At 35.7% G+C, this 16,882-nt stretch overlaps 1 long non-coding RNA gene across 21 annotated transcripts in view; it reads right to left on the reverse strand.

Moving 5' to 3' along the window:
- Window positions 1-16,882, reverse strand: part of LOC308071412 — a 67,172-nt gene that overhangs the window by 41,449 nt on the left and 8,841 nt on the right. The gene's annotated exons all lie outside the window — the stretch shown is intronic.

Here is a 16,882-nt window from a genome sequence, read left to right on the forward strand (position 1 = left end):
GTAGGCTCTTTATAAGAAACCAAACTAAAGTGAAGGAGAATGCTTTTCCATTAAACTTAAACTATTAAAGTTTCTAATTACATTCCAGAATATTATTTAAGTATTCTAAGCGTTTATTTTTATAGTGCTTCACGTTAGGGTAGGAAGTCTTTTGCAAATCCCTTTAATTCACAGAAGCTGGGAAGCTCTGCTTATTTCTTTTAAGCAATACTCTAATTTTGCCACAGAATTTAAAGACGATATTCCCATTCACCATCCTTTAAAATGAAATAATGATTGCATAGGTGAAAACATTGCAAATTACTGTGAATGTGTGAAAGTAGATGCATGCAGGTGGGTTATGACTTAAAGAATTTGCCTGAAATATTGCTTTTACCATGACTAATATTGCCCAGCTTTTAGAAAGTTCACCCTACTGCATGCAAGAGCACTCCAGGCTGCCAGTAAGCAGTGAAAAAGAAAATGTTCTGGGCTACCAGCAGGTAATAAAAACTATGGATTGCCAATGGGACATGTGAGCTCAGACATTTAATTTTCAAAGGTGTTCACTTTAGACACTCAGTTTAAAAAGTACTTTAAACTTTTGGTTTTGTGTCTGTAAAATATGGAACAGAAGATACCTGCTAACATTAAAAGATTTTGAAAAAAATACTATTTTCTGTAAAGTGGCAGGCACTTACTGCTGCATTTATTTTAGCAGAAAGAGCTGGCTGATGCTATAGAGTGGAGAAGAATCCTGTCTCTCTGAAGTCTTTCTCTATCATATATCCTAGCAAGGGGTTCAGAAAGAGGGGCAATGCCCTGGGTGTCCACTGTGTGCCCTCTACCATGACAGTCAGTAGTAGTGTCAAAAAAAGAGAAATAGCAATACACTGAATGCTGCTTCTGGAAGGGAAGACTTTTGCTTTACATACAACAATAATTTGAAAACAAAAGTAAAATTTCTTGCAGTACCCATTTCAACCCTCAAAGACTCAAACTGACATGTACCACTTCGATCAGAGTAGGATGTAACAAGGTGTAGTAAGGAGTTACACCTTTTTTGGCAGCAGCGGAGTAAGGGAATACCTGCTGCTGCTATTATTTCTTGATGTCCTAGTTTAAGCTCAGACTCATTAAATCAATGTGTACGATGTTCTTACTCCTTTAAACGCAACTACCTGTATTTTTTTAAAAAACCCAAGAGATGGAAATATGTGATGATGAAACTGGATTTTTGTTTGCTTAAATGTTCACATCAAGGTTTGTATAACTACCTTGAGCTGCTTCTTTGCAGAAGCCTGATTTCTCCCAGGCAACCTAAATATAATGTGAACAGTTAAATAAGTGCTTTTTGTTTGTTTTTTTGTTTTTTATAGTAAAGCATCTAGGGGAGTCAAAATAAAGGTCAAGGATACTTTCCCCTTCCACTGCTCTTTTTTTTTTTTTTTTTTTTTTTTTTTCTGAATGGGGATAATTTTCCATTGTCACAAACAGAAAGTTCTATTCTCTTTTGTAAGCACTTTCTTCTTTCTTGAAATTTCTCATCTTTTATTAGCTTGTATACTTGACATACGTGTAGCAGAAGCCTTCATTTATGATATAGGAAGGGAGTTTTGTTAAATAAGAAAACCACAGACTTTTACAATTTTTGCTAAGCTCTGCACAGTACTCTTTCCTTGAGTAAAGTTAGTATAGGAAGTGGGAGCGATATGGTGAACTTGTTTCATGAGTACATAAATCATAACATTCAAGAAGAAATTTTTGTTAAATAATTTCCTTCACAGTATGTCACATGGTATTCTGGTGCATGCAGTGAGTCTTGGTTTTGAGTGGTATGGTATATAATACCTTCATTTTACTAATTAAATTAGCATATATAGACATTGCCACGTAAATGCTCCATGCCTTCAAAGTGGGAGATGAAATACTTTTCTGTGTTCTTTCTCCATTTTGTTTCACTTTCAGAACTTGAATCTGCTTATCACCTGCAATAAGGTTGTAGCTGGGAGAGGAACAAAAACTCATGGGAGCATATATTGTTGTAAACTGAGTTTGGGTTGGTTGAAATAATTTGGCCTTTGGTTCTGTTCCTGTATCACAAGCTGCTCTGATAATGGTGGCAGAACAGCACATGCCCTGGGAAATGTTACTGCTGCTGCAGATACTATAGTCTGCTGTAGTGACATTGGCTCATTGAAGAGGTTTTAATAGGTCATTTTAGTTCTTTTAACTAAAAAAAAAAAAAAAAAAAAAAAAGTTTAGATAATTCTGTATCTAGCAAAAACATTGTACCTCATGAGAGTTCTGACACTGCAGCAGTGCTATGACTTGGCGGTTTGCACACTTCTAGACAAAGTTGTTCTCTGCAAACACAGGTAGTACTTGATGGACTGAGACCTGCTCTTTGTTCCTTTTGTTACTTTGATTGACTCTTAATAGCATTTTTCCTCTTAAATGTGTAATTATATATCTCTTTAGTGATTCTTTCTTTAAAATTCATTTACTAAACCTTCTGCCTTAAAATGCATATAGAACCTTCTATAAAAATGCATGTCATTAAAAAAAATCAACAACCTAAATTACCAGGAAGATTTCAAGTATATAAAAAGTAAAGTGTATCCAAGTATTACAAATTTCTCTTTTTTGGTTTGTTTGTTTGTTGTTGTTTTCTTAATCTGGAGGTATCTAACCCATCAAATCAAATTTGAGCCGAGGGGAAATTTTCAGTTAATCACCTTTTATTCCCAAACACAGTGCCATATTGGCTTGCACTTGATAGGGGAAGACATATATTTGTTAAATATTTGCATACCACTCTTTTAATGGGGTTTGTCTTTGTAAAGAAATAATTATATCTTTTGTTGGACAATATTCTTTTTTTGTGATACTCTAATGAACAACCAGCATTTTTTTTATTTTTTGAAGCAACTTTCTAGTGTTAAATACCAATAAAAGCAGATCTAGTACATAATCAATAGTGAGAAATATCTTAAGGGGTTTGTCTCAAAAATTAAGGTAGCTCAGAATTACATATACGTTTTGTACTTACTAGAATGTTTTCTTCATTCCACACCTCAAACAGATCAATCTTTACAGATAGCCTCAAGCATCTCCCCCTCCCCCCTTATTTTTCTTCTCTTTTTCAAGTGTATACCTAGCCCCCTCAAAAGATTTAAAACAGAGGTGAAGCTGTGGTTATAGTTAGATGATTCTGCTGAATTCCTGTGAAACCAGGGGGTTTGCTCTGTGAGAAGTTCCCTGGGATGCCTGACATCCAAACAGTACAGTTCCATGGCTTGGAAAATGGCAACCTGCCACAATTTTGGTAATTGTTGAAGATGCTTTTCAACAAGTGTAGCACTTCTTAAGCCTTGTTATCTATAACATGATGATGAAGGTTTCAAAGGCCCAGGAAAAGGTTATCTAGTGCCCTTTATCAACTACATGTTTGCTTAGTTCTGGTCATAATTGGAGGCTGAGAAGACCTTAGTCTTGTCTGATTTGTTCTAGGTATCGCCTATTATGTGGTGGTAGAATCTGGCAGGAAAAAAAAAAATTAAATAGAGAACTGGTTAGGGTATTTATATGTTTTATTAAATGGTGTTACTGGATATTTGATGTAAGTAGTTGCACTTGTCCAAAATGGACTAAAAGCTTTTTAGTAGAAATTATGCAGTAGGTACTGTTGCACTTGGGATTTCTTGCAAAAGTTCCCCACAAATTGTGCTTGTAGTTCTGTCTTGGATGGTTAATTATGTCAAGCAACTTTGAAATACTTCTGGCCCATTACACCAAACACTAAATAACTTAGTGGGAGGCCACATTGTTGTTATGCTTTATGAAGGTGAGATAAAGTAATATGACTCAATATGTTGAATACATGTGACCACTGAATGCTAGATTGCTAATTTATATAGTCCTTCACATATAGAAATGAATCACTGTATACCATTCATTGCTTTTTTTTTAAAAAAAAAAACAAACAAAAACTGGCAAACTGATAAATATTTTATGACCACAGGTAAGCAAAAAAACTCACTTTTTCCAGACCACAAAACTTTGAGTTCAAAACTAGTTCTGTTCTATATTAAATTTCAGTGGAATTTAGGAAGAATGAAAAGATCTGTCTAAAACAGTCAATTTGCTGCTGGATAGGAAACAGCTATTTCGGAGTCAATGTGTCTGTTTTTAACTATAAATTCCCTTTTAATTCTTAGAAGTGTTTTCTGAAGGAGTTTTCTTTAAAATAGTACAACTCCACATGAAGTTTAACTTGATGAATCTCCATCTTCCAGCTTGACAGAAAAGCTTATATTCAAAGAATGCACTACTTGTGAATTACGAGTCAGACATGAAGTGAAATCTTATGGTTTTGGTGAGAAATGGCACTTGATCCTCGAGGGAAACAAATTTACTTCAACCTACATGACACGTCACATCCCATTACTAACAAGTGCAATGGCAAGGCTATAAGATGAAATGCCACTTTCTGTTAAGTTAAAAGTAGGACACCTTTTTTCCATTTTTGAAAGTTCTATCACTTCATATAGTTGCTTTTGCAAATGAAAAATGGCAATGGTCCTGTACATAAGTGGTCTATGAATTACAGTAAAGCAGCTTATGCTGAGTAGTGTGGCACAAGAAGATGCCAAGCATTTCATCAGAAGAGGATGCAACAGACATGAGGAGATTAGAGTCCACAACATGTAGTTATGCTAAGTCTCCCGTTCTTGACTAGAAAGGATGATAAATAAAATATAATTATGGTTATTCTTTTTATTTTAGCAGGCTAAGCAAACATGGTGACCTTGTAGGTAGTCAAGATACAGTACCTGGACAGAAAATACAGATAGAGAGAACATACAAGGGTTTTAGTTTTTTTAGCTTCAAGTGTTATCATCAGTATCCTGATCTGGATTACTACTGCCAGGTTTTGAGAGTGATATAAAACTGTGTGTATGATATACCATATGGAATTGCCTAAATTTCTTTGTTACTGTATAGCAGTGTCCAAAGTACTCTCGATTTGCTTTGTTTTGTAGTGGAATAAGTAAAGGGACATAATCTTAATATACCTTCCCAGTCTGGCAGTTAAGGAATAAGCGAAGAGGAGTTTCTCATATCACATCCCTCTGAACTTGCTCTTTCCTTCCCTCAAGGAGAAAAGGAAGCTTTATAAAAATGTTTCAATCAATCCTAGTAAGTTTTGTTCATTAGATATTTTAATGAAAATCTAGCGTCTGTGTTGGAATTGTTCTACCTGTCGCTAAAAGCAACTAAAAGACTCGCCCATAGAGGTAATGGAATGGATGAAGAGAATTCTGTTGTTCTATACTTTGATGAATAGCCTTGTTATAATGTTTTGTTGTTGTTTTAATAGCTTTGACAGAACTTTATTTTCAAGGGTTTGAACCAGTGAAAGAAGAAAAACAAAGTAAGACTTAAGAAATAAGATGCAGTGAGGAATGTAACTCTAGCTTGCAAAAGCTTTCACTGATAATAATAAAGACTGGAGTTGTCATTAACTTTTTTTGGAGTGTTTTTCACTCCAGCTGCACTACACAATACTGACTGGTAGTTAATACATACAGACATATCTACTTATTTTCCTTTGCATTGCAGCATGTGTACTTCCCTAATTGGCAGCTTGCCATTTATATGTGGAGAACAAGATTGTATTAGCAAGAGGAAGAGACTGAGATTTCAAATGACTGCAGTGCACAAATATCTTAGTTACATTAGTGAAGGGAGAAAAGATTTAAATTTGAATTTAATTATTTGGATCATAATGCACTTAGAGCCTTCATAAGGCTAGTCATGAGTTAAAAATAATCAAATCTAAGTTGGAACTCAGGCTGCCCTTGCAAGACTGCATTTTAGGACTGCCCATTAGTTTCAGTTAATGTTGGTAGCTCTACGTAGACAGCCAGCAACCGTAGATACATTCAATAAAGCTACTCTTTACTAAGTGGTGAGACTTAAACTGATGAGATGCTCCTCCCCCCTCCAGAATAAATTTGTGAAGGCATTTATTTTTTATAATGTTGCACATCATATGTAAGAGCAAGATAATTGAATACTAACTTCTAGAAAATATTCCTTACTCCATTCAAGAATTAAAGAATTACCATTAATTAATATCCCACATTTTTTTCACAAATAAGAGAACAACTGATGTAGTAACAAGAGTTCTATCAGGCACTCTGTCACTGAAATTTTGAATGGACATATTGCTAATCTTGTAGAGAATCACTTGGCACCAAGTTTGTGTTGTCTAGCTGGGCCAGTATGGTCTAATTTGCAGTAAAGTATTTCATTGAATTCTATCTCCTTTGGAAACTCTTGCTACACCTTAAGTGAAACCAGTCATGAGCAGAAACAACTATAACTCTAGAACTTGTCTGAGAAATCAAAGATTTCCACTATAAAAAGTAAAGTTGTACAAAATGTTTATAAGGAACCAACAAGATTTAACGAACTGCCTAAATTCTAGAAGACAGGATTTCTTTAGTTTTTTTAAGCAAGTATCTTGCAAGCTTTTCATGCCTTAAGGCCACAGAAAACTAAAATCTTTTAAAAGTGCTTTCAGGCAGACTCGGTTTAGGAGTGTCTCTTTTTCTGTTTAGTGCATGGCAAGGGCTTGTAGTAATTCAGGTGTTATGTAAGATGGAGGGAGGTACCTACCATTTTCTGTATTAGTAATTACAGACATAAAAGTATTGTATATTTTGGAGGCTGTGCCTGCCAGCGTAAGCAACTGAATGAATAGGTTTTGAGCACCCAAAAGCAATGCCCTTCTAGACAGAGTACTTGAATTAGACGAGTAGTCTTTGAAGACTTTCTGACACAGGCCGTCTGTTATAGCTTGCATAAATCTGTGCTGAGTAGGTACTCAACCAGAATTACTTGAAAAGAGTTGATAGATATAATTGCTACATGAAACAAACAATTCTCACTTTGTTCTGTAAAGCCAAGGTAGTCCTCAATGAACATAATCACTAATATAGTAATGACTTAATCGCTAGAGATGATAGGAATGCTAGGACACTATATTACAAACAACAAAGTTTGATTATCTATATTCCAGTCTTGCATTTTGCAGTTCTTACCGTGAATGAAGTACTTCAATACCTTCCCTGCTGTAATCAGCTAGTGTTGAGAATACTGAATTCTTATAATCCACTGGTTTAACAATCTATATGATCTCCATAGTTTTAAATGAAATCTTGAGCTGATACAGCTAACCTTCAACCTAGCTTTCCTGTGGACCTATCCAGTTTCTCCTACAAGGAACTCTACTTCCATAAACTGGAGCACATTTCTTCCTCCTTTGCCCCCTCTGTTTCCAAATACAGTAGTCCTGATCCTCTAGATAGATATTTTTTTTTTGTCAACTGAAACAACACAGCAGGTAAACAAATTTTCCAGATAATGCAAAGTGGTCTTTTAAGTGTTATCAGTAGCCTCTAAAATACTTTTGGTTTAAGTGTTGGTGTGAAAATCCTGATTTCATGTAACCCACTTTTCTTGTCCACTGTGACTGACTTCACCCTGTGACCTGTGTGGTAATTTTAAAAAAAAGTTGGATTGTGTAATTTAATCTCCTTTGTTAGTCTTCAGAGAATTCTTTTTCTTTTCTTGTCAGCCAAATCTATGTCTTGTTACACAGTTCTTGATTCTGGCTTCACAGTTTTGACGATAACTAGTCTTTCTTCCTGGTCCAGTTCCAAGGATTTCTGATGTGAAATCAGATCTTTTAGAAATTTAATTCCAAAAATAAAATGTGAGCTGACATTCAGCAATCTGATTTAAAAATTATATGATCACACACATCATGTATATTTTAAAGCATGTTTGCCCTGCTTCATTCCACTAAAAAGATGTTTCTCTCCCAAATCTCCATATTTACTTCCACATCTTCTTGCTCTAGCAGATAAAATCCATTCACTTTCCCAAGTGCTCAAATGAAGCAATCTAATTATAGTAGGTGGCTTAAAGGACAGCTAGCAAATACTTGAAAACCTTATGCTTTAAGTTTCTATGATTCTTTTTCAGCCTGAGATCAGTTTTATTAACTTCTCATAGCAAGCCAATTACTGAATATTTGCTTCTAGTAGGGATCCCTTAATAGATACAGAAAATACCTGTGTTACAGGACAATGGGTCAATCATTCTTATGAAGAAATAAATATAAAAAGTGTTTGAATAAGAAGTGTTATTAACTGAAATTTGAATTTTTATTCTACATGATAGAAAGAAATGAGACATTCCTTCAGCATCACTGAGACAGATTAGTGCTGGTCTATTGCAGAAAATGCTTGCTCACAGTTTGTTTTCAAGACAGACTTTGTGGATTTTGTTAATCTCAGTGAAAGGCAAAGTTACCAGTTCTGGAAGGCAAAGGTGCCCAGCTTCCACTTGCCTCATAGCAAACTTCTGCATTTATTTTTAAGTAATCTGGTTGTAATTTGAGGATTAAAATAATGAGTATTCTCATGAAAAAATCTGTCTTAATGTTGTTTTTCACTGCCATGTTTAGGAAATGTGTTCTTGATTTATCAAGATAGGTATTATGATAGGTAAGAATGGGAATGGTGCTGTATAAGAGGGACATTGCTTGTCGTTCTTAGAGTAGGATAAAATGTGAGACTTTTGTGAGGCTATGGGAAATAAGTTTCAGTACATGAGATGTTTTGACTTTTAACTAAAAGGTTGAGGTCTACCGTACCACCATCTCTTAAAAATTAAATCCACATGGCACTATATGGAATACAATATCCATTGTTCATACTTCATGAATGACTTGGAATCATGTGTTAACATGATGAAACCAGATGGGATGTTCAAACACTAAACTCCATTCAGTGCTAGCCAGATGTCTTTCCTGGAGGATGGGGGGGGTGGGGGGTGGGTTGGATCCTCCAAATAGCAATTTCAGAAAATATATTAACTATCAAATTTTGAGCAATTGATTCAAGTGATAAATATGCTCTATTGGTTATTCAGTAATTGCTTATTTGCTTTTAGGTAAGTTTGATCTGACCTCATCTTAGCTCCTGGCTTAGATATGGATGTATAATCTGATCCAAAACGTTTATTTTTTTTTTTTTTCCCCCAATTTAAATAAGTAAAAGTAAAAACAACTTGGCAAGTACAGTTTCAGATACAGGGTCTGCTTTTGTGGCTCAACTAGCATCTTAAGAGGGAAAAAAATGGAAAAAAAGGCTGTAGACAACAAAGTAGGTAAGTCAAAAGCAAGCTGCAGAATGTAGCACTAAATTTAAAAAGAAAAAGAAAAGTTTACCAAATGGTTAGCAGTCACTCAGAAAAGTTGTATCTCTAAATTAGTTTAACAAATGTTTATATAATGGGCCAGATACATGCATAGCTATGTTTGCAGAAAATGCATGGCTATCTTCTTGTGTCTTAAAAACCAAACCAAAACAAAACCTCTTCAGTTATGTTATCTTTGACCCTTAAACAAATTCCACTACAGTGGGCTTACAGCAGTGGAAAGACTGTAAATATGTTTTGACAGCTGGTACAGTCTGAGGCCTTCTTAAGGAAATAAAAAACAATACAGAAAGTCTTCATTCAGAAATATTCTCATATAATGAAGAATGCCCAATATCTTTCAATGCAGAATGCCTTTTTCAGTGAATCTTACTGCTTGTCATGGAACAAAGTATGAGTTTTCAAACAGAACAATTGAGAAGTAGGTCTCCCCCACATTTCTCTTTCATGCTATGTTAACCTCACTTACTTTATATTTGTGCAGTAGAAGAAATGCCAGCCAAGTTTCTAAATTTAAAAATACTGGATGACAAATCTTTGGCAAGGAGGGATGCACAATTCTAGCCTTCGTTATGCTTCCCACCTCCTGTTGTAGAAAGCTAAGGAAAAAAGGAGCGGAAAGCTCATTAAGATCTTGTAGCCAAAGGCCACAACCCCCTTCCCCATAAAAGTCTTGAATTTTCTTGATTGTCTGCTATCCCCTGGCAATGTCCAAAATATGCAGTGAATCCTGAGGGCATCCAGCAGGAAATCATTGCTGTCTGGGCTGTGTAAATCCCAAAGAGGGGAAGAAAAGGACAGGACATAGGCACCACATAGTACGTTACCCAGCACAGAGGCATCGCAAGAGAACAGAACAGAGTTAGGTCTTCATAAAACGTTTGTGGATTCAGCCAAGTCACACTGGTGATTTCAATGTCTTGATGTTCTCAAGGTGTAGGCAAGGCATCAGTCTCCTTCCACCAGGAGTGTGTTGGAAACATACAGTGGATTCCTAACTCATTGAAGTCCGCTGGGACGATGCTAAATGTGATCTGTCCTGCTAGTTGCTGCAAAACAACCTGCACGGGTACAGGTGCATTGGCATGTCACTTGGGGAACCGACCCAAACCATTATGCAACCAAGAAATACATTAATGAACTTGATACACATTCAGCATTAGTCCATGTTTACTTTGACCTTTTTTTTTTTTTCTTTAAAGTTCAGGAATCTGTTTTATACAAATTTTAGCCAGTCTTTCAGCAAAAACCCTTTCTAATTCCTCTTTGAAAGGGACATGAACTTTATCAGCTTTTTAAGTAATGCAGGTTTCATTTCCTTCGTTAATGTGACCAATAGATTCTAATTTGTTTTTCCATGAAAATGTTCTTAGTTAAGTTACCTAGATTTTACCACTGAGCCTGAAATTAAGCTAGAGTACTGGTACTGATAGAATAGTTATGATAAATGACTCTGTAAATGAAGTCATATAAGCTTTATTCCTTGAATATAAGTACAAAACTGGCAGAGGATATTGGTTAGAGGGATCTTTTTTCCTCTTTTTTTTTTTTTAAGGATTTGTTTTGTAGAATTGAAATGTGGTTATTACCATAAAATAAACAAGTAAAACTCAATAGACAAGCACAACTAAAAAAAAAATTACCTGAGTCATCAACGAGGTGAGGAAAGAAGAAGCTTGGATTTAGAAACAAAATGTCAGATTAATCGCATAGATTGAAGTAACAGTGCCCCATATTTTGATTTACTGAAATTTCATGAGACAATTCTTGCTTTACCGTACTATTTTGTGTTTTCAGGAAACATGTCTCTAATTTTCCATAAAGGAAAATTATGAAAGAGACTGTATCAAGTTGCAAGCTAGTTGTTTATTTGAGGTTTCCAGTAATAATGAAAATGCAGACTTAAAGTCCTAATCTTTGTGTGAATTTAGTAAAAAATATTTATGTCTCTTTGAAAATGATCTGCCCCACAAAAAGGCATTATTTTACTTGTATTTATGCTTTCAAGTAAAATTAAGAAAAATCTTATCCTATCTAGAAAAACTTCTCATATTTATGGCAACTGTTCACATTTTTACATCTGTACACCTTACACAACTCTTTGCGGAGGAATACAGTTATTCAGGGCAGAATGGTTAAAATAAGCAGGTTGGATGGAAGCAGAAGAGATAGGTAAGATGCAGCTCACCAGCGAATGGATTTCACAAGGGGAATCTGTTTCTAGTTTTAGAGTTTTATGAACTGATGCTCTGGAGCACACCTGAGCTCCGATGTTGATGGTAGACAGGATCTGGAAGGAAGGATTTATTCTCTTCCATGTCTATGATATATTAGGAAGTTGTTTACTGGAAGGGAACTGATTTTCAAGTGTTATACAAGACCAAAGTATTATATAAGAATTATAGGAGGAGAGAGCTGCTGGGCTTTTTTGTCATGTTTTTTTTCAACTGACATGGAAAAGTACTTTAAATCCAAGCACAATTCAAAGATGGTTTGTTTTAATTTCCTTTCTTCAGGTAAAATGTGTAGTAAAGGCATTAGGAATGATTGTAAGTTAGAGGATGAGGGAAATATGTATTCAGAGATAAAGCAGGATCAATGGACAATTTCCTGTATTTTAGCCACACTTATTGCATGTAGGAGGGACTGTATTTGCAGAGTAAGCTTTATGAGTTCTCTTTGAAATACCTGGTTTTGCTGTTCCAAAATAGCAGAAGACTAAATGAATTTGTAATTTTGGTTATCTATTTTTTCTCTGCTTAAATTAGAAACTTGACTAATTTCATTTTATTCAATTTTATACTTGCAAATCATTGTAAAGTCAGTCATACATAAACATTACAAGAACTTCATCTCAGATTGCAGTCCTGAAAACGATTCATAGTAGCCACCTAAAGCAGGACAGACAAAACCACTTTTCCAGACAAAGGATTCTGAAGTTCTGTAAGTGTAAGTACGCAAATGGCTGCTTATACTGATACACAAATACCTCAAAAGTGATGATCTTGATGGGCTAGTAGGAGAAAACAGTGTGAAAAAATTACTTCATTCTATTTATTTCAAGTCCAGATCTTCAGTGCTATATGTTTCCTTCACAGAAACAATGTCTGCTTTCAGTCTACAGAAGTAGTTGAATTCTCAGCTGTGCAAAAAATACAATTATGACAAGTGCACTTGACCTGTAGTGGAATTAAGGAGAGTACCACCTGCACTAAATATGTCTTGTAAACAGTGTCAGGAGCAAAGGGATACAGTTTGGCCAGAAATCAAATCCAGTTGCATAGCTTACTACAATAATAACATTTGAGGTTGCTTTAAAGTTTTGACTTCTAATTGTAACCCTACTCTTAAACAACGAGTGTTGATGAGTTGTTAGCAGCTGCACTGTGAACAGGAGCAGTCTCTGATCTGAGATAAAGCTGCCCAGCTCTAGAAATAGTCTGTCATGCAATAAACAAATTTTCATATTTTTTCTTTTCTTTGTTCTCTTGTAGTCCGAATGTTATAAGTGAATTCAAAGAACATAAGGAAACTGTTTCAGGGCACTTTCCAGAATATATTTATCCCCTGATATGTGCCTACTCCTATATATAATAATAAACTAGTATAGCAAGTTCCACGTTTTGTTTTAAAGAAAAAACTCTTCCAAAACTGAACCCTTTAAAACTATCTAGGTAATGAAGATGAGCTAAATTATTTTATATCTAGATGTCATATGGAAATAACAAAATAGTCTTTTAGAAAGACACAGTATACTGCAGGCTGCTTTTCAAGACAATCCAGTAAAATAAATTATTTAGTCCCGATCCAAACACATCTCTACCATGGAAGTTCCCTAAATGTAATCCCTAAATCCCGCATCAGACCTCTTTTTATGCCAGTCTCACCTTGAAGTAATGCTGTACCTGGAAGAGGTGTTATCCTGGGTTATTTTGCCAGGCAGTTCTGACTAGTAAGGTTCTCCATAAGAACTACCTGTCATTATTTATCTCTTTTAAACCAATCCTTTTCCTCTTTTGCTTCAGCTTAACAAACGTTTCACAGCATAGCTTAGTGAGGAAAGAATGTGGGGGAAGTCAGTTGTTTAAAGCTTTTAAAAATGTCTAAATCAATTTCTAATTTTTTTTTTTTTTTTTTTTTTTGAGGCATAGTTAGGTGTTCTAGATTCACAAAGTGCAGAAAACCTGTACTGGACAGTCTTTTACTTCCAGTAAGGTTTATACTGTGGTTATACAGAGTGCATTTTAGTACATGTATCATGCAGTGGGAAAGTTATGGACCTGAAATGCTGGGTCCGCACCTGAAGCAGCAGTCAGTCCTGCAGCGTAGAATGCATGGGGAAAACAGGCTCCTCACCCACAGTGCAGGAAACGCCCGTGGTGGGCGTTTTGGAAACAGCACAAAATCTGCAATGGTCTTGAAGATGATGGTACCCAGCCTATACATCCCAGCAAATTCAAATTGCAAGACCTCAAAAATCTTAGCAACCATCTACTAAATGTGATTAAAGATTACATATGTGTGTGCCATCTTTTGTATTATCTGAATCACTGTACAAGTACGGCATTTATAGCATCTCATATTTAATATGCATTTTATCACACTCCTTATTTTTGTAAATCAAAATTGAAATTATACAGACCTTATGTAGTTTAGCACTTTTTATTATCAGTCTGTAAAACGGTGGTGTTTTTCTTTAAAACTTATATCAGTCCCAATATAACTAATAACTGTACAAGAAATCAATTTATTCCTGAGGAAAATCAACTTAAGTGCCTTAGCTGTTTTGTGTGATGGGTTCTGTTTTTGTCTCCCATTTCCATAGCAAAGAGAATTAATTTAAGAGAGATCAATAGCGTTGCCGGCATACGTTGCATACTCCTGCTATAATTCATGGTGCTGGGGAGTATGCGACAGCACTTTAAGCTGAATGTTGTATCTTGTTGTATAGAATTATGCAAATAGAATACCCTTACAAAGAAGGTTTTGTGCTTACTAATTTAATGCAGTAATAACTAATAAGGGAAAATGTGTAAAGCAAATTGTTGTCTGTACTTTGGATAAAAAAATGTGCTAAGCCTTGATACTGAGGGTGTGTAATGGATGTTGTTGTGTAAAACACTCTGTGCACTTTGCAGCATGTGAAACCTGCAGAAACTTTCCAGTAATGTTAAAGCACTTGCAAAAATGTTGCACCTGGAGCAGGGAGGAGTGAGGAGGGCAAAGGTCAGCATTAGGCATTAAGACACTGACTGAACAGACTTTACACTTGGTGAAAAGTCCAGACAACCCCTGCAGTGTCATCTTACAACTCTGGTTTTCTTCTTTTCAGGACATAGTAATCCATAAATACACTTAAGTCACCAGCAGCTTAGATCTCACACCCCCCACACACCCCACCCCACCCCCCGCCTTCTCCCCCTTTTTAACTCTCCTTTCATTTTTAATTCTTACATAAAGATCTGAAATTTTAACCCTTACTACATCTTTTAATCAACCTTGGGAACTGCTTTTCTACTTTGCTGTCGTTCACTAGACTTCTCATCTTTTTCAGTCCTCCTTTTTGCAAATCATTGTCTTAGAAAAGTGTTTTCAGGTCAACTGAAAATATTGCTTGAAAACAGTAGCACAAACTCAGTGTATGAACATTCTGGGAAATCATTGGATTTTTATTTCTGAAAAAAGGCAATTATCAAACTCTGTAAACAATTTAAATGCATCCTTTTTTTCTGAAGCTTCTTAACCAGACACTTTATGTAATATATCTCATGGGATGTAGTATAAAATTTGTTTTACAACTACTTTTGATCTTATTTGTTTTGATAGATGAAACAAGTTTCAGCTGCTATGTTTCAAGAAAATCATCTTGTTTGCCATTTTTTTATGGTGCTTTTTCTTAATCAAACAAAACCTCATCAATTTCTCTAAACTGGAAAAATGCAGGGGTGAAACACAAAGAGGTGTTTGTACTTTTATCATACAATTACGTCTTTCAGTTTTGCATCTATTACACTTAGCAGCTGAAATCATGAGACCAAACTGATTTTAATAATTTTATTTGATCCCATTATCCACATCCCATGGCTTAAGCGACTGGAGAGACTCTTAATATAGTCTGGAGCCTTGTCGGTAAAAATAGACTGGTGAAATACAGCCCATCAATTGCACATAACAGCACACATTTTGCTGACTTCCTCTCCTCGTTCCGAGCACCGCATGAGGCTGTACTTCCATGCAGGATGTTTCCCTCTCGCCTGCTTCTAACTACCCCAACCCTTTTGCAAACCCTCTGAGATAACTTGCAGATCTGCCACATTGCCTTTTTCTTAATTTTTACAACTCCTGGACAGCACTGACACATAGATAGCTGAAAGTCTGAGTATTTCTTTCATACTGTGCGTGAATATTGATTAATAGAAACATACAGCAGAAATTTTAATTTTCTTTCACACAGAGATCCCTCATATTTGTTCATGGAGGGGAAAAAACCTCTTTGGTTCCATGTGTGCGACACCATCATTTCAGTTAGTTACAAAATGGTAGCCTGAAAAAAAATCTGTGAAATCTCATGATTACTTTGGGCCCACTGATTTCTTTTCCTGTGCAGTGATTTTTACAGTTCCTGCCCAAGGGTTTCTAATTTGGTCTGTTCAATGGTGGGAATGAAAGAATTGTCAATAGAAGCAGAAAGGTGAAGCTGGGAGCACAATTTAATGATCACCAGCAAAGGGGGCAGAACCCAGTAAAGGTATTTACTTTTCATGGCAAAGGGTCTGTAGAAATTGAAGACCTGTTTCAGCATGATGCTTTGAGCATGGAAGTAGTTCAGTCAATTTCCTTGAAGCTTTTGAAATAAGAATATATTCAATGCCATTAAAGGCCAGATCCTTGGTGCACAAATACTGGAGGTAATAAATGTCTAGGGCTCAGGTTTGGTACTCTTGGTCGAGCAGCGGAGCATTTTAGCCTGCAGTTAGTCTCACTGGTACCATGGGACAGTCTGTTAAATAAGTATATAAATACTCTATAAGAGTCAGCATTTCAGTGTTAGGCCTTGCGTGACGGCAGTTAATATTGAATATAGAGCATCATTACAGATGGAGTAGTATCTTACATTTATCCTGTATTCTGATGTTTTGTTTCATGTTAGGGAAAAAAAAAAAAAAAGTGAATGTTTAAGTGCATTAAAAACTTAAGAAAATTAAGCTAGAACTGAGTTATGTGAACCTCTTGAGAAACAGGCCTTGTATCTCATCTAGTTATAGAAATACCACACCAAAAATGATCTTATTTAATAACAACAACAAAAAAAGACTATTGTTCTGTCTGGAACTTTATATTCTTTTCAAGCATCTATCTCAATGCTGACCTTGCAATAATAATCACAAATTCAAAACCTGAATTCTACTAATATGGTGTAGATGAGAAGCCAGGCAGTTAAATGATTTGCCCAAGGCTACAAAGCATCTTGCTGGAGAGCTGAAACCAGACCTTTTACCATGTCTGTCTGGCCAGTCACAAAGTCTGTGCTTTGTTTTGTGTTCTCAGGCATGTTTCTTCACGCACTTGTTACTTGGCCTGCAGGCTTGACATATAGCAAAGGCCA

This window comes from Falco punctatus, assembly GCF_963210335.1.
Source record: "Falco punctatus genome assembly, chromosome: 11".
Taxonomy (NCBI): Eukaryota; Metazoa; Chordata; class Aves; order Falconiformes; family Falconidae; genus Falco; species Falco punctatus.